This window comes from Callithrix jacchus, chromosome 6, assembly GCF_049354715.1.
Source record: "Callithrix jacchus isolate 240 chromosome 6, calJac240_pri, whole genome shotgun sequence".
NCBI classification, from domain to species: Eukaryota; Metazoa; Chordata; class Mammalia; order Primates; family Cebidae; genus Callithrix; species Callithrix jacchus.
Genome location: NC_133507.1, coordinates 139,518,962 through 139,543,209, shown reverse-complemented (window position 1 = coordinate 139,543,209; position 24,248 = coordinate 139,518,962). Strand labels below are relative to the sequence as shown.

The window sequence follows — 24,248 nt, the reverse complement described above, 5'->3', positions numbered from 1 at the left end:
TGAGCTGTGTCTTTCCCGTGTGGCTGCAGCCCCTGGAAGGCCTCTTGCTGTTTGGGGCCACAGTATGACTTCTGTGGGCCTGAGGCACTTTGCCCTCATGGGTCCTTCCCCTGCAGAGCAATATTAAAATTCATACTTTATCGACACATTGGTATAAAAACAAATGTAATTCCGCCTGGATTGATGATTGTATACTCTTTGGATTCATTTTTTTCTTTTAATTTTTGAAAGACAACTAAAATAAAAACACCTTTTATGTCCCCTAGGAATATCACGGCTTCTAGGCACTGTACTGTGCCTCATGGAGAAGCTTGCCCTGCTCGCTGGGAGTGATGGGGAGCTCTAAAAGCCTGGTCCTGGGAACTCCCCTGGACCCAGCTACTTCTGCTGCCATCTGACCTAGAGCCCAACTGCACTCCTTCAGCCAAGCAGCCCCAAGGTATGGGAAAACCAGGATCGCCTCTACCCTCTTCCTCCTTCTCTCAAAATCCTTCCAAGCCTTGTAGACAATCAGCAAAAGAAAGTAACCCCTCTAGGCCCTTTTAAAGTCTGCTTAGGCCTTCTTTTCCTCCCCAGAACAAGCTCTCTGATTTCATCTCCATCTCTTTTCCTTTTGGAAACAGCTGACTTTGAGAAACTGCAATGACCTGGACAACTCACCCCACTTCCCAGGAAAGTCTCTCCTTCCTTCTCTCAAAAAAGATTGGAGGCTGCTCTGGGATTAGTGCTGCCTGCTACCTCCCTGAAGGCTTTGTATCCTGCAGAAGTGGGCTCCCAGGGCCTCCATGGAGAGGAGTGCCTTCTCAGCTCAGCCTTGACTTCAGAGGGGTCTAGGGTAGGAGTGGGAATGAGGGCTCCATTACTTACTTCATTCCTTCGTAGTCTATGCTAAGTATTCAAGAGTTACAAGCAAAGCTGCAAACTTGTATGTTCTTTCCTTCATCTTTGACAAAACACTGTTAACCAAACTGAAATGAAGCCAGGTAAGAAGTAAGATTTTGGCATTTACTGGTGGCGGGGGGTGTCTTAGGAATTGTAATTTGGTAGACACAATACCCTTTATGACAACCTAGAAAATCAGCTTCTAACTTTAGAACTTCAGACTCTGTAGAGCCCTGAGCTGGAATATACTGGAGCAGGGAGGACCGTCCTTACTGCCCCTTCAGTCTAGGGGTGTGTGTGTATGTGTGTGTGTGTGTGTGTGTGTTTGTGTGCTAGAGAAGTGTGTGCTTTGGTTCCAATGTTGTGGGAGGAACCCTGGACAGAGGCCCAGACAGGAGCCCAAAGTGTGGTTCAGAAGAAAGCCCTGAGCTTTGGTCTGGCATCTTTTCTTGGGGCTGTGAAATCCTCACCCTGTGAAGAGCCCCAAGCCCAGAGGAAGGTGAGAATGGGGCCTCTAAAGAATGGCCCAGGCCAGGAATCCCTCTTGCTTGGCTTTGAGGGAGGTGCTGTCCTCAGCCTCTGCTGTCTGGCTATAGATTTAGCTCTGCTGACTCAGCTTAGGAGGGGTTTGTTCATGTCTTAAAAGAAGCGAGCTGTTCTTAGGGCCTGTGGCAGTGGTGGTCTTTTGTTACACGTGATTGACTCCCACATCTTGGAATGGAATAGAACACGTTATTAAAACCACTGATGACTGAACTCATAAAAAGTAAATTGAAAAAGAGGCAAACTCCTAAGTACAATAAGGTGGCCTTTTCCCTAAGATTGATGGCAGACGGAAAATGTCAGTAATTTCATAACCAAAGCTTTATTAGGACATTTCTTGTGAAATGTCCACTTAAGTCAAACCCTACAAGGGTCTGAGTAACTCTCAAGTTTCACACCAACCCTTATTACTTTGTAAATCGAGGAAAGCACCATGAGTGCTGAGTGATGAAAGGTGTTGCTTTTTAATCCATACTGAGTCACTAGAATCAGGAAAATCCCTTAGTTCGTCATTCCAACACTCGTCATCATCCTAAAACCTAAGCCTCCCTGCACCATCCCCCATATGGTTACAAAATGGAGAGAATACCAAGTTTCATGCTCAACCTTTATCTTCTGGAGGAATCACTTTATAGTTTCCTTAACCACTTAAGTCAACCATAATGATTGGGCGCCTACCATGTGTCCAGCAGCTGGCCAGTACTTAGAATGCAACGGTGAATCAGACAGGTGTCCTTGCCCTCATAATGTTTACAAACCTCTTTTTAAATAAGAGCAGTAAAATCTTTGCTCTTCTGACAAGCCACATGATTTCTTTGAATTTAAACACAAAGAGGCTCTCTCCAGTGGCCAGGTTTCACCTTAGGAATATACTGGTGTAGAAGGTTCTCAGAGGCTGCTGTCTGAAAGGGTAAGTGTCCCTGGGACCAAATCCTTTAGGCACTCGAGAAGCCAAGAGTGTCTCCGAATCCAGACAGGGGAGTAGACATGGCCACCAACTCACCCTGTCACTTGGAAAGAAGTCACTTTCTGTCTCTGAGATGCAGTTTCTTGACCTGTGTAGCAGAAGAGCTGACCTAGATGATTCTCAAACCCCTTCCACCATGACATTCAATGACAAGCATTTTTAAAAATAGAAAATCCACAGTATTTTAAGCAGAGGCCCTAAGTAACTTCAATGTGCTCACCTTGAACTGCCCTGCAGCAGAAGCAGTTTGGCTCTTCTGTTGGCAGACACTGTCTGATCAAAATCTCCTCTTGTTTTTAAACTGGTTTGGAACCTGCAAGCAGGATGAGTCCCAGCTGCTCATGGCCTCTGGGACCTCCCAGACCCCTCTGGCTGGAGAATGTAACCCAAGACTCTTGTTCTTGTGTCTGTGCCAGCCCCTGTCATTACCATCATGACCAATCTGTCCCCTGCCAGATTAATCCATTTGTCACACCAATATTTATTGAGAGCCTGGTGGTGCCAGGCATTATTCTAGCTACAGTAGATATAGCAATATAACAAAGGCCCTTTCTGCATGCAACTTACATTCTAAAAGGGAGCGAGAAGAGGGAGAAGTAAACATGTGCCCCCCCCTCACCGTAATTTGATTGGTAACTGGTATTTTAAGGACTAGAGAAACAGAGTAAGGGGAAGAGCATGTGGCAGAGTACTGTTTTAGCTTGATTGATCAGGGAGGCCTTTCTGAGGCGCTGACTTTGAACACAGCCCTGAAAGAAACAAGGGCATGAGCCACACTATTTGGAGGAGGAGTGGTTCATGGAGAGAAATTAGCAGGAGCAAAGGCCCCGAGGTGGGAGCATTCTGCCGGGGCTCTAGAACAGCAAGATGGCCAGTGTAGTTGAAACTGAGGGCAGCGAAGAGGAGAAGAGCAGGCAGGAGGCTGGAGGTCAGATCACGTGGGGGAACAATGAGCATGGATTTTGTTTGAGGTATGATGGGAAGTCTTTGGGAGGTTTAAGGAAGGGAATAAATAGGACCTGATTTAGGTTTTAAAAGGACCACCTGGTTGCTGTGTATAGAAGATGCTGAAGTGAAACAAAGTTAGACAAGCAGGGGACCAGTTAGGAGAGGGGTCCCCAATTCCTGGGCCATAGACAGGTACCAGTCCATGGCCTGTTAGGAACCAGGACGCATGGGTACTAGTCCATGGCTTGTTAGAAACCAGGACACACAGGTGCCAGTCCATGGCCTGTTAGGAACCGTGCCACACAGCAGGAGGTGAGTGGTGGGTGAGCAAGCATTACCACCTGAGCTCTGACTCCTGTCAGGTCAGCGGTGGCATTAGATTCTCAGAGGAGCACAAACCCTATGGTGAACTGTGCATGGAAGGGATCTAGGTCGTGTGCTCCTTGTGAGAACCTAATGCCTGATAATGTGAGGTGGAGCAGTTTCTTCCCCTACCCCCACACCTGGTCCACCATGAAACTGGTCCCTGGTGCTGAAAAGATTGGTGATATGGTTTGGCTGTGTCCCCACCCAAATCTCATCTTGAATTTTAGTTCCCATAATCCCCATGTGTCATGGGAGGGACTCAGTGGGAGGTAATTGAATCATGGGGCAGTTTCCCCCTTGCTATTCTCATGACAGTAAGTTCTCTCAAGATCCAATGGTTTTATAAGCAGCTTCCCCCTTTGCTTGGCTGTCAATCTTCTCTCTCCTGCTGCCTCATGAAGAAGATGTGTTTGTGTCCCCTTCTGCCATGATTTCCTGAGGCCTCCTCAGCCCTGCAGAACTGTGGGTCAATTAAACCTCTTTTCTTTATAAATTACTCAGTCTCATATATGCCCGTGTAGCAGCATGAGAAAGGACTAATACAGGTGGGGACCACTGAGTTAGGAGAAGATCATGGAGCTGGTGGGAGATGATGGCTTCGTTGAGGAGGAGAAGGGGAGATGTACCTGGAGTCAGGCATACCAGTGCGGGCACAGACCATGAATTATTTGCCTGAGATGGGCTCTGGCCCAGAACAGGTGCTCAGAAGAGGGAAAGATGAGAGTGGAGGGCTGTGGTCAAGGCTGAGAGAGTGAGAGAAGTGGAGAGCACCCACAGAGCTCTAGCAAGCCCACCTCTGAGGCTCTGTCTGCATTGCCTGCACCTGTTTGTTTGCTCTCGACGTGTATATTCTACAAATACTGTGTTTAGGTTGAACCTTTTGTTGTTCAACCTGGCAGATTCCTTTTCCTGAATCTATTGTTTTGTTCCTATATGACCCTTCCTGCTAAGAACAGTGCTGTTCTTCTTTTGGGGCTGCCCCTCCCACCCCATTGCCTTAATGTTGGCATCACCTCAGATATGCTGGACCTTTTTTGTCTCTTAGGACCTCACTGCTTGCTCACAGAGACTGACCCTCTGTGGCTGCTGCCACAGTCACACTGCTGCTTGTGGATTCCCTCCTGTGGGATGAGTTCTGAGCTCCAACATTGCCTCTACTCCTTCTGCTCTGGCCAACCTGACCCAACCTAATCCTCAGAGGCCTCCCCATTTTGGTCTCTGCTGAAGTGCCACACTGCCTGTCTTGCTTCATTGATTGCTTTGCTGGGGACTGCCCCAAGATGCCAAGCAAGGCTATAGCTCAGCAGCACTGGAAGATAGTGCCCCATGTAGATGACCTATGAAAGATAGGAGATGGCAGGGATCCAGCAGACCTTTTCTTTCTCTTTTCTTCCCTCCTATGGAAGGTTATCAGGTACAGCAATTATACCTTGGATGTGTGAAGACATCCCCTGTGAATCAGAAACTGGCTGTGTCCCTTTGTGGAGCTGAGGATAGCCTGGAAATGCATTCCTTACATTGGTCCCCTCCCCTCCCCTTCCCTTCCTTCCCGTCACTTCCCATTTTCACTTCACTCTTGAGAGAACGAGAAGTCTTTGCCTTGAGATTGTGCCTCCTAAGAAGCCTTATCACTTAAGCGGTCACTCTGGCACCATTTTCTTGCAGAGTCCCCAACCATGTGACTCTAGTAGGCTCTGTCAAGCAGTTTCCTGGTTCCTTGGCCATGGAGGTGGGCACTGACCCAAGCTCGACTGATAGAAGCCCTTACCTTGTGTCCTTTAAATTGGATTGGAAGAAAAAACACTTGTTCCCTTCTGGCCCTGAGACTGAAGATGTGAGTCTGGGAGCTGCTCAGGGCCATTTGAGCAGCTTCTATCTGGGGAAGGAAGCTGGCCTGTAAAGAAGAACAGAGATGAGCAGCACAGACAGTTCTGGATCCAATTGATCTGAGCCCCAGCTGTGCCCTGCCCTTCCCACAGTTTTCTTCTGTGAAGTGACAGATTCTTTCTCTTTCCTGGCTAGTGTTATTGAATTTCTGTCATTTGCTATATTAGTCAGTGTCCAGGCAGAATACAGAAACCGCCCTGAGTGTGTTACATAGAAGGAGTTGAACACAAGAAATTCGTTATGCAGAGATGCAAGAGCTGAGAAACTAAATGGGAATTAATGACATGGAAGCTTCCAACACTCTGCCCTAGGACTGAGGAATAAGGGGGAGGCGATTTTACTGGCAACCAGGATGGGGCCACCTGCAGAAGTTAAGACTGTGGCTGGCCCATGTGGTGGGAGCTGGGACCGTGGAGCAGAGGCTGACACTGCCTGAGATGCTGCCCAGAGCAGAAAGAGAGTGGCAGAAGTGGCCTCCCTCTTCCTTCACCCTTCTGTTATGCCTCCCATTGGTCAAAGCTATCCTAAGGTCAGCAGGCAAGAAAGCCTAAGAAACATAGTATTCTGCAAGGCAGAATAGGATGAACTAGCCTGCAGACCAAACAGGCAAATGACCAACACACTGGCAGTCTAAGAGTCAGTTTATTTCACAGTGTCTGCTTTTAACTGTGAACCAGGGAGCCAAGACTCAGTCTGAAGCCCTGTCTGCAGCTCGGCACTGCCGTAGCTCACAAGTTCATCACAAAGTTCTGGTGATGATCATGATTGCACTGATGGTCCCTGAGAAGTCCTGCTCCTTTGGAGATATGAATTGATTCCCCAGTGCATGTTTTAAAGGCTTTACTCCCTCACAGGGAATCCACAGGAAGTTGAGTTCATTACTGAGAGATTCAGGTGGACCACAGAGAGAACCAGGTATAGCTTTGGAATTTCCATAGCCAATAATGTCCTGCCAGCACGGCTGCAGGAAGTCTCCTGAATTTCAGCCCAGGGGCTCATCAGAGGGGCTTGAGTGGCCACCACAGAGATGCTAAGCTTGCTGAGCTATGCGGGGTGTGTTTGCAGCTCTCCCTAGCATCCAATCTAAATTCCTTCTCCTGTATTGTCAGGTCACCCTTGGGAGACCTAGGGTGGGATTATCCAGAAGATCATGCAGAATTTTGAAAAAAGGAAAGAGCATTATTTTTGCATTTGAACTGAGCATGGACTTAGAAAGCTGTGCTGATGTGGCCAAGGAGGGGCAAGAATGGGGGTTATGTGACAGATTTTCAGACTCTGGAGTGACCAGAATGACTCACTGGAGGCCATCCAGGCCATGGGGTTTGAGGTCCAGTAGTGCTCAGCAAAGAAGTTCCTGGGAACCTAATGGGGACAATTTGGGGTTTTGCAGATCATCTGAACTGAGGTTGTTTCACATATGTTGGAGAGCATGCAGCTCTCTATATGTCTATATTTTAAAGTAAATAAAAGGTTCCCTGAGCAAACCACATGGTATTGGATGGGCTCAGACTCCCATTCCGAAGCCTCTGCTTTCTGGCTTTACAGGAGCCTGTGGTGGCCACTCTGGGCTGGGAGTCCACATGCTGGGTCAGCTTCTGGCTCCTGCTGAGGATTTGCTGTAGCGCCAGTGGACAGGCAGCTCATCATGCCTGGGCTTAGTTCTACCTTTCTGTGAAACAGGTGGAGGACTGGGACCATTGGGTATTGTAAGAACAGATGAAATTTTTGCTCAGAGTTGTGGGTTGAATGGTGTCACTTCAAATTCATGTGTTGAAATCCTAACACCCAGCACCCAGAATGGGACTTATTTGGAAATAGGGTCCTTAGAGAGGTGATCAAGCTAAAGTGAGGTCAGTAGGGGTGGGCTCTAGTCCAGTAGGACTGCTGTCCTTATAAAAAGGAGAAATCTGCACCCAGTGACACACGTAGACAGAAGATGATGTGGAGATGGTCATCCACTAGCCAAGGAGAGAGGCCTGGGGCAGATTCTTTTCCCATATCCCTCAGAAGGAACCAATCCCACCAACCACTGATTTTAGACCTCCAGTCTCCATAATTCAGAGATCCAGGGGCTGCAGAGAGAAGCCAGAAGGGGAGAGAGTGCTGAAGCAATAACTCCCAGGGAGAAGAGTATGGGAGGTGCCCTCGTATCAGGATGCTGGGACTTGAGAATCACTCCACCCCTTCCTCACTTTCATTTCTAAGACACTTCTTTTCTAGTTAGATGGCAACAAACATCTACTCTCTTTTCCAGCCGTTGTGTTTTCAGTCCTTTTCTTTCTTGCCTACTTATATGATCATGGGTGTATTAGGCTGTTCTTGTGTTACTATAAAGAAATGCCTGAGACGAGGTCATTTATAAAGAAAAGAGGTTTAGCTGGATGGTGATTCTCTAGGCTCTACAGGTGGTGTGGTGGTGACATTGCTTGACTTCTGGGGAGGCCTCAGGAAGCTTACAATCATGATGGAAGGGGAAGGGGCAGCAGGTGCGTCACATGGTGAAAGCAGGAGCAAGAGAGGGAGGGGGAGGCGCCACGCACTTTACACAGCCAGCTCTCGAGGGGTCACTCCCTATCGTGAGGACAGCAACAACGGGATGGTGGTAAACCATTCATAAGAAATCTACCCCCATGATTCAGTCACCTCCCACCAGGCCCCACCTCCAACAATTCAATATGAGATTTGGGTGGGGACACAGATACAAACCATACAAACCAAGGGAAAAATCACCTTGAACCTTATTTCCAGTTCTATCTTTCTTATTTCATTTGATAGGATGCTTATTAGAATCAAATTCACTGATATTCATGCAAGTGCTTAGAAACTGTAATCACACCTGTAATCCCAGCACTTTGGGAAGCCAAGGCGTGTGGATCACCTGAGGTTAGGAGTTTGAGACCAGCCTGGCCAACATGCTAAAACCTTGTCTCTACCACAAATATAAAAATTAGCCACCAGACATGGTGGCGGGTGCCTGTAGTCCCAGCTACTTGGGAGGCTGAAGCAGGAGAATCACTTGAACCCAGGAGGCGGAGTTTGCAGTGAGCTGAGATCACGCCACTACACTCTAGCCTGGGCAACAGGTTGGAACATGAGAGTCATCTCAAAAAAAGAAAGAAAGGAAAAGAACAGTAAAGTGTTCAGTCTTACCTGTCCTTCAGTATCAAGGTTGAATGTCATCTCTTGTCACACCACTCCGTTGAGCCAGAATTAATCACATCGTGTTTCCTTCTCTCAAGGATTATATCACAGTCTCCTCTAAATTGCAATTACTTGCTGTCAGACTGTGAGCCTCATAAAGACAGGATAAACGTTTCACTCAGGGTTGAATCTCTAATGCCTGCCACATCATGGGTGATTAGAAAATGTGTTTCATATTAACCAACACAGACTTTAGACAGAGCATGGCCCTGATCAGTCTCCAGTGGCCCAGGCTGCAGAGCTGTGCCTGGAGCTGGTCCAGAAATGGGTGGAGAAAGCACAGCTCAGACTTCTAGACCCTTGGGAGGCCCCACTTCCAGCTCAGCTTTGCCCAGCAGCACAGCCCCTCCTACAACTTAATCCGTTGTGACTCGAAGGCAGCAGGCTTGACTTGCGTGTCCATTTCGGCAGGCAAACATCTAATTTCAGGTCATGTCCGGTACCATTTGGAAGGCAGCTCAGGTTTCCCTAAGTGGAAACAGCATGCTCTGAAAGTAATTATGGGCCAGGGAGGATGCTCTGGAGTGACACCCAGCATTTCTACACAAAGGTCACCCTTCCTGCCTGGTGACAGGGTGACCCAGGGAGGACATGACCAGTCCCAGTTAACCCCAAAAGGATCCCAGGAGGGCATCCATGCATCATGCCAAGAGGAGCAGACCAGACTGGCACTGGGATATCTGCCAGGATTCCGGATGCCAGTTATTTTGGGTTTTGGTTTTCAATGGACTCCCTGGGGTCACTGTTTACCATGCTAGGACTTCAGAAGGAACATGATGAGCTCCTGGTTAGAAGTGGTGGGACCTTGGACAATTGCTTCTCCTCTCGGTTTCTGTAATTATGAGGAGGTTGAACTAGATGACCTCTGACCAATTAATTGTATGCTGGTAAAAGTGTAACACTGGCTCTTTGAAACAAAAGAGCTCTGGCTGGATGTGGCGGTTCACACCTGTAATCCCAGCACTTTGGGAGGCTGAGGCAGGTAGATCATCTGAAGTCAGGAGTTTGAGACCAGCCTGGCCAACAAGATGAAACCCCATCTCTACTAAAAATACAAAAAGAAAATTAGTTGGGTGTGGTGGCGGGTGCCTGTAATCCCAGCTACTCAGGAGGCTGAGGCAGGAGAATCGCTTGAACCCAGGAGGTGGAGGTTACAGAGATCCAGGAGCTGCACTCCAGCCTGGACAACAAAAGTGACTCTGCCAAAAAAAAAAAAAAAAAAAAAAGCCCTAATTCATGGTATCTACTGATTTCTGCAGTGTGAATCCTCTCATCATGGTCAGTTTCAAGCTACAACGCAATGTCATTGAATACAGACTTGGGAAGAGATTCACACATTTGACTGCTGAGAGCTGGTATGAGTGGTAGGAGCCAGCCCCAGTATATCGCTCTTTTAACTCTGACATCTGCAAATTTCTTCCACTGTTATTCAGTTAAGTGTCATCCAGCATTCATCTGCTATGTGACAAACGCAGTGCAGCATCTATATTACATATATGGATATTTATCTGTACCTGTACAGGTATAACCAGAGCTGGCTACATTATTTGCTGACCCTAGTACAAAATGAAAACGTAGTGCCCTTCTTCAAATGGCAGGAAAAAAAAGTGCCATTAAAGGTTTTAAAATATAAAGTTCATTCCTTTCTTTCATGGTTCCTCATGGTGTTTTAAATTTGCCATTTAATATGGTTGTAAGTGAATAAACATTTAAAAATGGAATTATTACCATCAAGTTTACTGTTCTTTTATTGTAAAATGCCAGTTTTAGATGAAAATATAGTGTTTAATTAGTGGAATCACTGAAATTACACAGTTCTATTTCATAGCACATTCATGACTACATGACAGTGGAAACTCACAAAACCAACTCTACCATTTGCATTCCACTTTTTTTTTTTCTCTTGAGACAGAGCCTCACTCTGTTGCCCAGGCTGGAGTACAGGGGTGCAGTCTTGGCTTACTGTAGCCTCTGCCTCCTGAGTTCAAGCGATTCTCCTGCCTCAGCCTCTCAAGTATCTGGGATTACAGGCATGAACCACCATGCACAGCTAATTTTTGTATTTTTAATAGAGACAGTGTTTCACCACATTGGCCAGGCTGGTCTCGAACCCCTGACCTCAAGTGATCTGCCTACCTTGGCCTCCCAAAGTGCCAGGATTACAGGAGTGAGCCACCATGCCTGGCCTTCAGTTCTTGTTATACACTCATTCTATCAACTCTTTCTCCCTTCAGCTTACTGATGAGTAAGGAAGGATTGAAAGGAAAAAGATCTATGGATTGTCCTAGCTTTTCTTTTTCATCTATGTTTTCATTTTCAGCATATGCAAATGAATGGTTGGCTCATATATGAAATCAACACAAGAAAGAAAAGGAGACGAAGGGATTCTTGGTTATTTATGTTTCTAAAAGACATTTCAAAGCAGGTTGGTTTGAATGAGAAATGTAGACTTTTGGAGCTATGATTCCCATATTACTCAGTCATAGATGTTACACACTTACCTTGTACCTGCTTTGACTATTGCTGAACTGCCAGGCATCCTGAGTCCACTGGAATTCTGTATTCATGAAGCATTGCCAATGCTATATGTCAATGGGTTGGCAAGCAATGGCAGGCATGCATGGTCCCATACCTCCTCTGCTCACATGCATTCCCATGTCCCATTAGATTTCAGTTCTAAAATATGGAGATAAAATTAGTACAAATTTCAAGATGGTAATAGCTGAGTATCAAACCAAATATAGACCCTCTTAAGTTCAGGGCCCCAAGTGACTGCAGAGGTCACACCCAGGAAGCTGGATATGGGAGTACCACTGTCTGTGTATGGGGTCCATTCTGAATAGTCGTTGACAGTACTCCCTCCCCATTTGTATATGGAAATCTTAACCTCCAAGGTGATGATATTAAGAGGGAGGTGACATGGGCCCACACCAGACAGCTAATCTGCTGATGCTTTGATCTTGGACTTCCCAGCCTCCAGAAATGTGAAGAATAAATTTCTGTTGCTTATAGGCTGCCCAGTCTGTGATGTTTATTATAGCAGCTGGAACAGACTGAGAAAGGTGACCTAGGAGAGAGGATGAATGTGACTAGCCCCATCCTGCAGAAACATCAGATTCTATTGCGTCGTCAAAACTATGCTGTTCAGAAACGAGAAGCAACAACACAGGACAAAATTCGAGAAAGCAGCTCTAAGTCAGTGCTTCTCAGAATTGAAGATTAATCAGATCTCCAAAGCACTGGCTAAAGCCCCAGATTTACTGATGGGGCTCTGATTCACTTTGGAGTGGGAGTGAGGGAACCTCGGAAACCCTTCTCCTATAACCCCTAATGTTTCTGCAGCAGAGGGTCAACCCACCTCGGTTTGAGAGGCATTACTACAAAGAAAGTGAATTTTGAAAGGAGGGAGAGACCACAGGCCTAGCAGAGAGTAGGACTCAATAACTGGAGGGAAGGGATTAAAGGAAGAGAACCCGAGAAGCCTGAGGTCTTTAGGTAGAGGTTTTAAGAAGTGGTGTAACTTTAGCTTCCTATTCTGGTCTATGCTCTATATGCAGCACTTACGCCAGGGTTGGGGAGTAGAGGGTCAAGTTCATGCTTGTTTTTTTTTTGTTTGTTTGGTTTTTGGTTTTTGAGACAGTGTCTTACTCTGTCACCAGGCCGGAGTGCAGTGGTGCGATCTCAACTCACTGCAACCTCTGCGTCCTGGGTTCATACAATTCTCCTGCCTCAGCCTCCTGAGTAGCTGGGATTACAGACATGCACCACCATGCCCAGCTAATTTTTGTATTTTTAGTAGAGATGGGGGTTTCACCATTTTGGCTAGGATGGTCTTGATCTCTTGACCTTGTGGTCTGCCTGCCTTGGCCTCCCAAAGTGCCAGGATTACAGGCGTGAGCCACTGTGCCTGGCCAGTTCATGCTTGTGTAATGATTGGAGTATAAGGGAGGCCCCCCTCCGGAGTCCAAGGACTCATAGAAACTTGAGGGCAGAGGAGGTGAGATCTCAGATCCTCCATGCACCTTTCATGGGGTCAAAGCCCTCTCCTAGTCAGGCTGGCTCCAAAGTCACCAGTGGGTCTTGAATGAGATTCCTTTCTGCACGTAAATCCAGACAGACCATATTGGGAGATCTCAGATGTGGGGGAGGGTGTAGTGGGGAGTCTCAGAGTTTGAGGAGGTAGTAGATTTGAGGAGGACAGCACAAGTTTCAGCTCTGATTTCCTTCCCAGGCCTTCAGGGAGGAAGCTTCTAGCTGCTCCATCACCTGTTCCTGCAACTCACTAGGGAAAGTCAGGAACTAAATCCGCATGGATTTGGATGTCTGGGGCACAGAAATGTCACCTGGGTCAAATGCCTGCTCCCTGCTCTCCAGTTGGAAGGCTCCACTCCCTTCTTGGAACTCTTAGAGCCTTTTATCTGTGCCTTTGCCTCTAAGACATTTGTTGCAGCCAAGCTTGTGACTTGGGTGGCTTGTTTTCTGCTGGTGAGTAGGGCCTGGGTGATTTATCTCCACGTATCTTTCTCTACTCTCAGCCCTCGTGCTTATTTAGCACGGAGCTGTCTGGACAGCTATTGCGACACACAGTTGTGGAATGGAGGCTGGAAGGTCTATGTCCTGAGCTTCTGCCTCAGGCAGCGGGGCAGGCTGATGGGCTTTGTGGGGCTCTCTGTATGACAGGGCTTCATTTCTCAGGGTCTCGTGGTGCAGGCACCAACACACAACCACAGGTGCCGTGCAGCAGAGGACAGGAATGGTTTCGAGCAGGTCAGCTGTTTGCTGAGCTGGAAGTGGGTTGTTGAAAGGCACATCCTGTCCCCAGTGTATCTCCAGATGGGAAGGGATCCAGTCCCGACAAGGGGTGGAGTGGAGACCATAAGAACCTGGATCCACGATGAAACCAGAGCTGCTGTGAGGTCCTGCCATGCGACCAGCTGAGTCCCAATTTTGTCATCTGTCAAATGAGAACAGTGATTGGAAAATAGAAGAAAGATGTAGAGGGTTTGGTGGCCTCCTATGTCCGCTTTTGGCATCCACCTGCTCTTTCCTGGCTCTCTGCCTCAGGGCATTTGGGGACTCATTGGGACCCATCCTGCAAAACCCCCTCAGGCCAGACTCTCCCCTTCTCTTTCCTTTCTCACCAATCAGAACTACAACAATAGCAACTTGTATTTAATGAGCACTGCGTTCTCTGCGCTTTACTAAGTCCTTTGCATGTATGAACTCATTTAATCTTCACGGCAATCCAATGAGGCAGGCATCCTTATCATCTCCATGCACTAAATGAGGAAACCGAGGCTGAGAGAGGGAAAGTAATTTGCCTGAGGTTGCACAGTGAGGAAGCTGAAATTCCGACTGTGAAGGTGGGTTTGTTTCACACCACAGTTTGTGATGTTAGCTACCGCACGCTACCAGCTTCCTGAATTGCTTCCCCGTGTTGAGTTCTGCAGCTGTAGAACCCTGCTGGTGTCTTTCTGGTTTATTTTCAAACTGTTTGGAGATAAGAGTCTGGCACTTAATGTGATGGTCTGTGGCATTTTAATGGACCCTTTGGGCTCGTGGCCTTACTGCAGTAGGAACAAGATGCTGTCACGCTGGAATGCAAAGCTGGAGGTGAGGTTTCTAGGGCTCATGCTTGAGATCAGCTCCCCACTGTTCTCCCTCCTTTCTCCTTGGGACAGCCACACTCTCTGCGTCATTCCAAGCCCCATTCCCATGCAGTGGATCTTGCGTTGATGGCAGGTAGCATACATGCAGTGTTTCCTGACCTTGGACTCCTGGCACAGATGCTGGCTGAGACCTGTATAAACTGCCTGTTGACTATAGGGACAGAGCTCAGTTGAACCAAAGGCTTCCAGACCAATGGAATCATCTAGACTCTTTGCCATTAGATTCAGCCTGCCATCTAGCTGAGTATAGGCAGGGGGTCAGCATCCCTGTGGTTGATAGAGTTGGAGATGCTCTGACCTTGGGGCTTTCATGGCTGACCTCACAGAAGGTCATGGTTCTGTGAGGCATGGGTTAGAGACCGTGATTTCTTCCATTCCCTTTGCTGGGGGACTGTGTGGTTGGACATGTGGCAGCGAGGCTGTCAACTTGCATTTCCAACAGATGTCTGCAGACCTGTGTTTTCATGTGGGGGACTAGCTATGTAATATCGGACCTGCATTTTCATCTGGGGGACTAGCTATGTAATATTGGGCCTGTGTTTTCAACTGGGGGGCCTGCTATGTCATATAGGGCCTGTGATTTCATCTGGGGGACTAGCTGTGTCATATCGGGCCTGTGTTTTCATCTGGGGGACTAGCTGTGTCATATTGGGCCTGTGTTTTCATCTGAGGGACTAGCTGTGTCATATCAGGCCTGTGATTTCATCTGAGGGACTAGCTGTGTCATATCAGGCCTGTGATTTCATCTGGGGAACTAGCTGTGTCATATCAGGCCTGTGTTTTCATCTGAGGAACTAGCTGTGTCATATCAGACCTGTGATTTCATCTGGGGGACTAGCTGTGTCATATCAGGCCTGTGATTTCATCTGGGGGACTAGCTGTGTCATATCAGGCCTGTGATTTCATCTGGGGGACTAGCTGTGTCATATCAGGCCTGTGATTTCATCTGGGGGACTAGCTGTGTCATATCAGGCCTGTGATTTCATCTGGGGGACTAGCTGTGTCATATCTGGCCTGTGATTTCATCTGGGGGACTAGCTGTGTCATATCTGGCCTGTGATTTCATCTGGGGGACTAGCTGTGTCATGTCGGGCCTGTGATTTCATCTAGGGGACTAGCTGTGTCATATCGGGCCTGTGATTTCATCTAGGGGACTAGCTGTGTCATATCGGGCCTGTGATTTCATCTGAGGGACTAGCTGTGTCATATCAGGCCTGTGATTTCATCTGGGGGACTAGCTGTGTCATATCGGGCCTGTGATTTCATCTGGGGGACTAGCTGTGTCATATCTGGCCTGTGTTTTCATCTGGGGGACTAGCTGTGTCATATAGGGCCTCTGATTTCATCTGAGGGACTAGCTGTGTCATATCAGGCCTGTGATTTCATCTGAGGGACTAGCTGTGTCAAAACAGGCCTGTGATTTCATCTGAGGGACTAGCTGTGTCATATCAGGCCTGTGATTTCATCTGGGGGACTAGCTGTGTCATATCGGGCAGATCTATCCACTGCTTTGTGCCTGGGTTTTCTCATCTGTAAGGAGGGGACAATGTGTCTGCTGTACTTACTCCCACAGGGCTGCTGTGAACATACTTGGGAGATAAGAAACACATGTCAATGAGTGGAAAATGCTTAAAATATAAATGAAGATAAATGAGGTAGCCATTGGATACAGAGTCATGAATTAGCCACTGAAATAATCATTTGAGGGTTTCTACTCAGAGGCCAAGACAGTATAATAGAAGTATATTGAACATTTATATTGGGTTATTCGTAAACACTGGTAAGAGCATGATGCACAGCAGGTGAGAACAAACGGCTCACTCATGGCTCATATTTGATCTACTGTACAATTATGCTTCTATTGTAAAGGAAAGGTACTTTTTATAAAAGCTTAAGTAAGTAGTTATGCCTTGATAACAGGTATTTTTATTTAGATGGAGTCTTGCTCTGTCACCTAGGCTGGAGTGCAGTGGCACAATCTCAGCTCACTGTAACCTCTGCCTTCCAGGTTCAAGCGATTCTCTTGCCTCAGCCTCCCGAGTAGCTGGGACTACAGGTGTGTGCCACCAGGCCCAGATAATTTTTTGTATTTTTAGTAGAGATGGACTTTCACCATGTTGGCTAGAATGGTCTCGAATCTTGACCTTGTGATCCTCCTGCCTCTGCCTCCCAAAGTGCTGGGATTACAGGCATGAGCCACCATGCCCAGCCCAAAAGGCACACTTTTATATAGATTACACAAAGTAGAGTTGCTGCGGCTCCTGTCCCACTAAAAATCTGCCTACATTCTCATTTTCTCATGGATATTAATTAAATGAGCTTGGAGTAAATGTTCAGTCACCTGGAGAGCATATGAAGACATGTGGAAGGGAATGAATGAACCCTGGGCCATGGTAGGGCTGACGGATGGGTTGTGGTTCCCCTGCTTCCACGTCCAGGTTAAGAACACTTCACCTTTTTTGACAATTTCTTTTTCTTTTTTTTTAAACATATCTTTTTTGACTGCCAGACCAATATATAAGTATAAAAAAGGTGTTTTAAAAATAGCTTTATTGAGGTATAATTGGTATACAACAAACTGCACATACTTAAAATGTACAATTTTGTAAATTTTGACACAGGTATATACCCATGAAACCATAACTGGAATCAAGATGTTGAACATATTTGTTATCCCAAAAAGTTTCTCTGTGGCCCTTTGTAACCTTTTTTTTTTTCGCTTCTCTCAGCCATGCAACCATGGATCTGCTTTGCCTCTCTGTAGATGTTTGAATTGACTAGACTTTCATATAAATGGAATAATATATTATTATTCCATTTATATAAAGACGCTCTTTAGTCTGACTTCTTTCAGTCAGCATACTTATCCTGGGATTCATCCAGGAACTACTGATGTATCAGTAGTTCATTCCTTTTGATTATTGAGTAGAATCTCCCTCATGTAAGTATATTATAATTTGCTTACCCATTCACCTGTTAAAGGACATTCAGGTTATTTTAAGTGTTTGGCTATTACAGATCAAGCTGACATAAAAATTCATGTCAAGTCTTTGTATGAGCACATGCTTTTATTTCTTTTGAGTAAACATCCTGGAATGGAATCCAAGCTGAATCATATGGTAGGTGTATGTTTGACTCTTAAAATAACTGCCAAACTGCTTTCCAAAATGCTTGTCTTATTTTACAATCTCACCAACAGCGTTCCAGTTCCTTCGCATCCTCACCACCACTTGATGTGGTCAGTCCTTTCAATTTTAGCTATGCTAATAATTATTTAGTGCTATGTCATTGTGGTTTTAATTTGCATTTCCCTAATGGCTGATGAGATCGAATATCTTTTCATGTGCTTATTTGTCATCCATGTATCTTCTTTGGAAACATGTCTATTTAAATATTTTTCCTGTTTTCTTCATTGGGTTGCTTATTTTCTTTACTGAATTTTGAGAGTTCCCTTTATAAGTCTGGATACAAGTCCTTTATCAGATATATGATTTGTAAATATTTTCTCTTAGTCTGTGCCTTTCTTTTCATTCTGATTTTTAAAAGTGATGTTTTTACATTTGATAAAGTCCAATTTATCAATTTGTTCTACTATCACTTGGACTTTGGATATTGTATTTATGAAATCTTAAGAAACCAAAAAAGGGTTTTTCTGTATTTTCTCTCTCTCTCTCTCTCTCTCACTCTCTTTATATATATATATATATATATATATATATATATATATGTATATATATATTTGTTTGTTTATTTATTTTTATTGTACTTTAGGTTCTGGGGTACATGGGCAGATCATGCAGGATTGTTGCATAGGTACACACATGGCAATGGGGTTTGTTGCCTCTATCCCCCCATCACCTACATCTAACATTTCTCCCCACGTTATCCCTCCCTGACCTCCCCACCCCTCCGCTGTCCTTCCCTTGCACTCCCCAAAAGACCCCAGTGTGTGATGCTCCCCTCCCTGTGTCCATATGTTCGCATTGTTCAACACCCACCTATGAGTAAGAACATGTGGTGTTTGATTTTCTGTTCTTGGGTCAGTTTGCTGAGAATGATGGTTTCCAGATTCATCCATGTCCCTACAAAGGACACAAACTCATCATTTTTTATGGCTGTATAGTATTCCATGGTGTATATGTGCCACACTTTCCTTGTCCAGTCTATCGTTGATGGGCATTGGGTTGGTTCCCAGTCTTTGCTATTGTAAACAGTGCCACTGTGAACATATATGTGCATGTGTCTTTATAGTAGAATGATTTATAATCCTTCGGGTATATACCCAGTAATGGGATTACTGGGTCAAATGGAATTTCTATTTTTAGGTCCTTGAGGAAGCACCACACTGTCTTCCACAATGGATAAACTAGTTTACACTCCTACCAATGGTGTAAAAGTGTTCCCATTTCTCCACATCCTCTCCAGCATCTGTTGTCTCCACATTTTTTAATGATTGCCTTTGTAACTGGCATGAGGTGGTATCTCAATGTGGTTTTGATTTGCATTTCTCTTATAATCAGTGATGATGAGCACTTTTTTATGTTTCTTGGCCTCATATATGTCTTCTTTTGAAAAGTGTCAGTTCATATCCTTCACCCACTTTTGGATGGGTTTGTTTTTTTCTTGTATATCATTTTATGCTTTATGTTTAAGTCTATAATTCATTTTGAAGTTTTTTCATGCAATGTAAGCTACTATTTCTGGTGTCCTTCATTCCTGGTGCAGTAATTTATATTTCCATCTGGTTTATTATTATTATTTTTGCCCAAAGGAATTTCTTTAACATTTTTTCTAATATGGATTTGCTGGTGACAGATTCTTTCAGTTTTTTTTAATGCCTGAAAATATCTTTATTTCACTTTTGTGGGGGAAATATATTTTCACTAGATATAGAATTTTAGTTGACATTTTTTCTTTCAATACTTCTAAAATATTGCCCTACTGCCTTCCCTCATGTACTGTTTTAAGATGAAACATCTGCTGTCTTTATTTTGGCTCCTTTGTTAATAATGTATCTTTCTTTTGCTGTTTTTAAGACTTTCTCTGAATCACTGGTTTTGAGCAATTTGATTATGAGGTGTGATATTCCTCATATTATTTTGCTTGGCATTCATTATGTTTCCTGGATTTGTGGGTGGATAATTTTCAATAAACTTGGCAAAAAATTAGGCCAGTATTTCTTCAAATAATTTTTCTGTTTTCCCTTGAATCCCATGTTTGATGACTGCAATTACACATATATTTGGTTGCTTGAAGTTGTCCCATAGCTCAGTGACATTCTTATTTTTTCTAAAAACTCTTTTTATCTTTATGCATCCTCGTGGCTGGTTTATATTGCCGTGTCTTCAAGTTTCTTCTTCAATGTCCGATCTCCCATTTAGTCTCATTGACGTATTTTTTTCATCTCAGACATCTTAGTTTTCATCTTTAGAACTCTGACTTGGGTCTTTTAAAAATATCTTCTACTTAACTTTTGAACATATACAGATACAATTATAATAACTGTTTATTTCCTTGTTTGTGAATTCTAACATCAGTGTAGGTTTCAAGTTGGTTTTGGTTGATTGATTTGTCTTCTCTCTATGGGTCATGTTTCTGCCTTTTTCAAAGCTTGGTAGTTTTTGATTGGATGTTGTTGGAAGTCACCTCCAATCATTTCTTCACTAGAATCTGAACCATCAGTGCAGAGGCTGGAATCTAGTAGTCAGAATACAAATCCCATCTGTGGATGTATTCTACTCAGCTTGAACAGTGTTTTAAAAAAGATTTCAGATGTTTTTCACACTTGAAAACTGAGAGATATATGAAACCATAGATTCTGTTAAACATTTTTTAAAAATCAGGCTATCTTGCAGTATGGCTGCCATTCCCACTGAAAGTGGCCTCTGTCTTCAGATGTCACTGTGAATTGAGTGTGTTCCCCAGGGTTCATGTGCTGGAAACCTAATCCCCAATGCAGCAGTGTTGAGAGGTGGGACTTTCAAAAGAGAATTAGAGGCAGAGCCCTCATGTATGGATTAATGATATCTTGGGAATGGGTTTCTTAAAAAAGGATGAGTTTAGCCCCCTGTTTCTGCCTTTTGCACACATGTGATGCCTTCCATCATGTTACCATATAGCAAGAAGGCCCTCACCAGATGTGGCTCCTTGACCTTGGACTTAACCACAAGCTAAATACATTTCTGTTCATTATAAATTACCCCGTGTGTGGTATTGCTGTAGAAGCACAAAATAAACTAAGATGGGTGGAATGTGAAGTTTCTACACCTCCTCACAACAGGCTTTTGTAGGCATTTTAGTTCGAGTACTCTGTTATTTAAGATCAGTTTTCCAGAAGTAGACCTTGAGATGAGTACTAGTGCACAAGAGAAGTTTTAACAAAATGATCCCAGGAGAAACTGGAAAGGGAGTGGGGCAGACAGGAAAGAGAAGGGGAAGAAGTCAAGCAAGCAGGAAATTTCTGTTACAAAATCACGGAGGATAAACTTTACCTTGATCCTGCAGAGGCATGATGGAATGCAAGTCATGCCTCCGAGTTTTTCCCAACTAGATGCAAAGGAGCTCAACTTTCATATTTCCTCCCCAGTCAGTCAGGAAGTGCCCCTATACCTGGCAAGGTGGAAAAAACAAGAAGGACAAAAGCATTAGGCACCTGCATTACTGTTCCATGCTCTTCCAGCTACACCTGAGTAGGCTGCGTGGGGTCACCTGGGAGCCTCTCATGGTCCTGGATGAGAAGAAGGATCAAAAATGATGTTGCACTGATGAAAACTGCGAAAAGGTTGGAAATGCCTTCATCCTCATCATGTCATAGCCTCCTCATCCCTAGTGCTTCATTGGTGGGAAGGTCAATTGGGATCATTAGTGGAGACCATTTAATACAAAAAAGGAACTTGGGTGCAGCCAGGGGAGGGAACCTACTGGAGGACTGCTACTTCCTCCTGTCGGAGAGCACTGCTGGTGCCACAGATTTAGTATGATTTTCATTCCTAGGAATCTCTAGGGAGGGGAACATCATTGCCTTCTAGTCATTCATTTATTCACTTATTTGTTTACTCACTCATCATTTATTCACTCATAAACCTTGAGCCAAGCAACATGTTCTAAATAACTATTTTCATGAGGATATTTTAAGCCATTTATGAGCAGTGTCTTACCACTGTTTCCTGGCCCACTTCTCCTCTCAAGAGGAAATCACAGTCTTCTGTCATTGCTCCAAATTCCTTCAAGGGCCACAGCTGGAGGCTTCAAACCCATGTTCTTGCAATCTGGTCCTAGGGAGGAGCAGTTTTGTGCCTTAAGCTATGGAGGAGTCCTGCATTTGGGCACCTTTCCTTTGACGTATTGATGTTGAGTGCACCCTCTGTCTTCAGATCTTTGGTTTCCCCATGTGAGCTGAAGCCACTGAGGCAGAAAAAAGAGACTGAGCACTGGTTATCATGGGTGACTATGAGGGGGCAAACGGGGGGAACAAAAGAAACAAAAAGCCCTTTGCTAAACCCCTCCAGCCACCTCAAAGCCTTAGTTATGTATACATAACAAATGTTCCTGTGGGGCCCCAGAGCTATGAAGGAATGGGCTGAATGGAGACCAAAGGGATAGAATGGGCTGGGGTTGGGCTGGAGAAGGAGAGAGGCTGCTGCCAGGAGTTGGGTGGACGAAGGTGATGCTGGTCACTGTCCAGCTTAGGTCTGCTTCTGTGAGCTTATGAACTAGGAGAGCGGAAGAGAGAGGAGAGGAAGGGAGGAAGAAAGAAGGGAGGAAATGAGAAGGGGAAGAGTAGGAGAGAGAGAAAAACCATAAAGTGGGGAGAAAGAGACAAAAAAAAATCAGAGATAGAGAAAGAAGAAGCATGAGTGTGTGTGTGTGTGTGTGTGTGTGTGTGTGTGGTGGGGGGATTGCTGCCCAGTGTCCCTGGTTTTGAAAGTTGAGGGGAGTTGCAATTCTGGAGTGTGGTGAAATGGCCTCAGGGTCTCAGGAAGCTAAGGGCAGACTCATGCCAGGCCATAATAACAGGCTCTCGGTGGCTCCAACCCACTCTGGCCTCTCAACTCCCAGGAACACTAAATTCACACAGGCGCACAATGTAACCCAGCCTCAGGCCTGGCAGCCTAATAGCTACCGTTGTGTTTGCACTGCACCCGCAAGCATCACGGGCAATTAAGGAAGTCGTCCATTGCCATAGTGGGCTGCCATTTACGGGTTGGAGCCTGGAGCCCCTCCAGGCCAGTTAGCCCTCTGATGAGACACAAATGAGCAGGGAGGAGTGTTGTTTCCCTGGGAGGAGAACTCCTGCCATTAGCTGGCAGATCCCAAAGGGAGGCAAACAAAGGCTGCTGTGGGCTCATGGAGGGGGAGGTGGAGATGGCAATGGGGACAGATCAGAAGCCCTACTTGCACGGACAGACACGTGCACATACAGACACATCTTCTCACAGGCAGGTGTGCACTTGCACACTCATACCACACTACCTGGGACACAGATTGCAGACATATTGGTGCAATACATGTGGGGTGTTCACACACTCATGTGCATGCACACACAGACACAACTTCATGTGCATGCCAGCCAGCAAGTGTGCACATTCATGGGCTCACACAGGTGTTTGTGCCAAGTATACATGTTACACAGATATTTATTTATGTAACCCCATGCTTGCACACTAGCTGGCACTCTCACAAATGCAAATGTGTATACTCAGACACACGGATAAAAGCCTGGATAAATCCAGGCTCATCTACATAGACACACACACACACAGACACATCCTACTCTTCATCTCAAATCCAAAAGCAAGATAGTTCCAAGGACCTTTAAAACATGCATACTCTAGACTTCCAACTTCTTTCATGGCCATGAATAAGACTGGATTTGGGCACTGGGGCTGATGAATTTGTCCAGTAGAAGACAAAAAAGAGCTGGAGGAGAACTGCCCTTTCTTTGTTCTGCTTCAAGCCATGGCTAAGGCCATGTATGCGGTTGAAAACTAATTGCTGGTGGATGGCACCTTTCTGGGGCCCTACCCCTGGCCATTTGACCTTGTTGCATCTCAGGCTGATGGTTTTTAGACTCTCAGGAAAGAAAATTTCAAAATATTCTTGATCCCATGAAAGTAGAACTTGTGATCCTTATATCCATGAAGTTTCTTCTTTTTGCTAGTCCGCCCGGCCATAGGGGACTGGATTGAATGAGTAGAGGGCTGTGTACTGCGATTTGGTGATTTCGATTTTCTCATTTCTGAAATTGAGTTTAGAAGAGTTTTCATCCTTTTCTGAGGTTTGGGGTTTTTCCTCTCTCACTGCCTCCCTCACCCCTATTTCCCGCACTGTTATTAGGGAAAGAAAATTGGAGACCGTGTCCATTTTGAGTATGTCTCCCAGAATAATTGTGCCGTGACACATGGGTAGCGCCAATGAAAAACAGGAAGCCAAGCTGCAAGGGCTCGTTTGAAACTGGCAAACTTTGCAGTCAAGTCTTCAGCCAGAAAATCCACAGATGGCAGCCATTTCCCGCACCACTTCCCTCCACATCTGGTTCCGAATGGAGGCTGCCGTAGGTCTGATCTGTGTCCTGTGGTGGGAGTGGTGACCTTCCCCATCAGCCCCAAGACCAAATTCAGCACATTTGCCTCTGGCTTCACATGGCCAACGCTGGAAGCAACAGCCCCTGACCACTCTCAACCACTGTGACCCATGGAGCTGGGACTCCATGTGAAGCCTGCCATGGACTTTGTTTTGGAGGCATTTTGGCAGTTTTGGCAGATTCGGGTCAGAAGTGGCTTTGA

General features: G+C 45.4%; 1 long non-coding RNA gene across 1 annotated transcript in view; it reads left to right on the top strand.

Moving 5' to 3' along the window:
• The first annotated feature begins 1,117 nt into the window (after positions 1-1,117).
• Positions 1,118-24,248, top strand: part of LOC103793942 (uncharacterized) — a 136,496-nt gene continuing 113,365 nt past the window's right edge. Inside the window, exon 1 of the long non-coding RNA XR_004744864.3 lies at positions 1,118-1,381. This is a non-coding gene — a long non-coding RNA (uncharacterized LOC103793942). The remainder of the gene's footprint in view (positions 1,382-24,248) is intronic.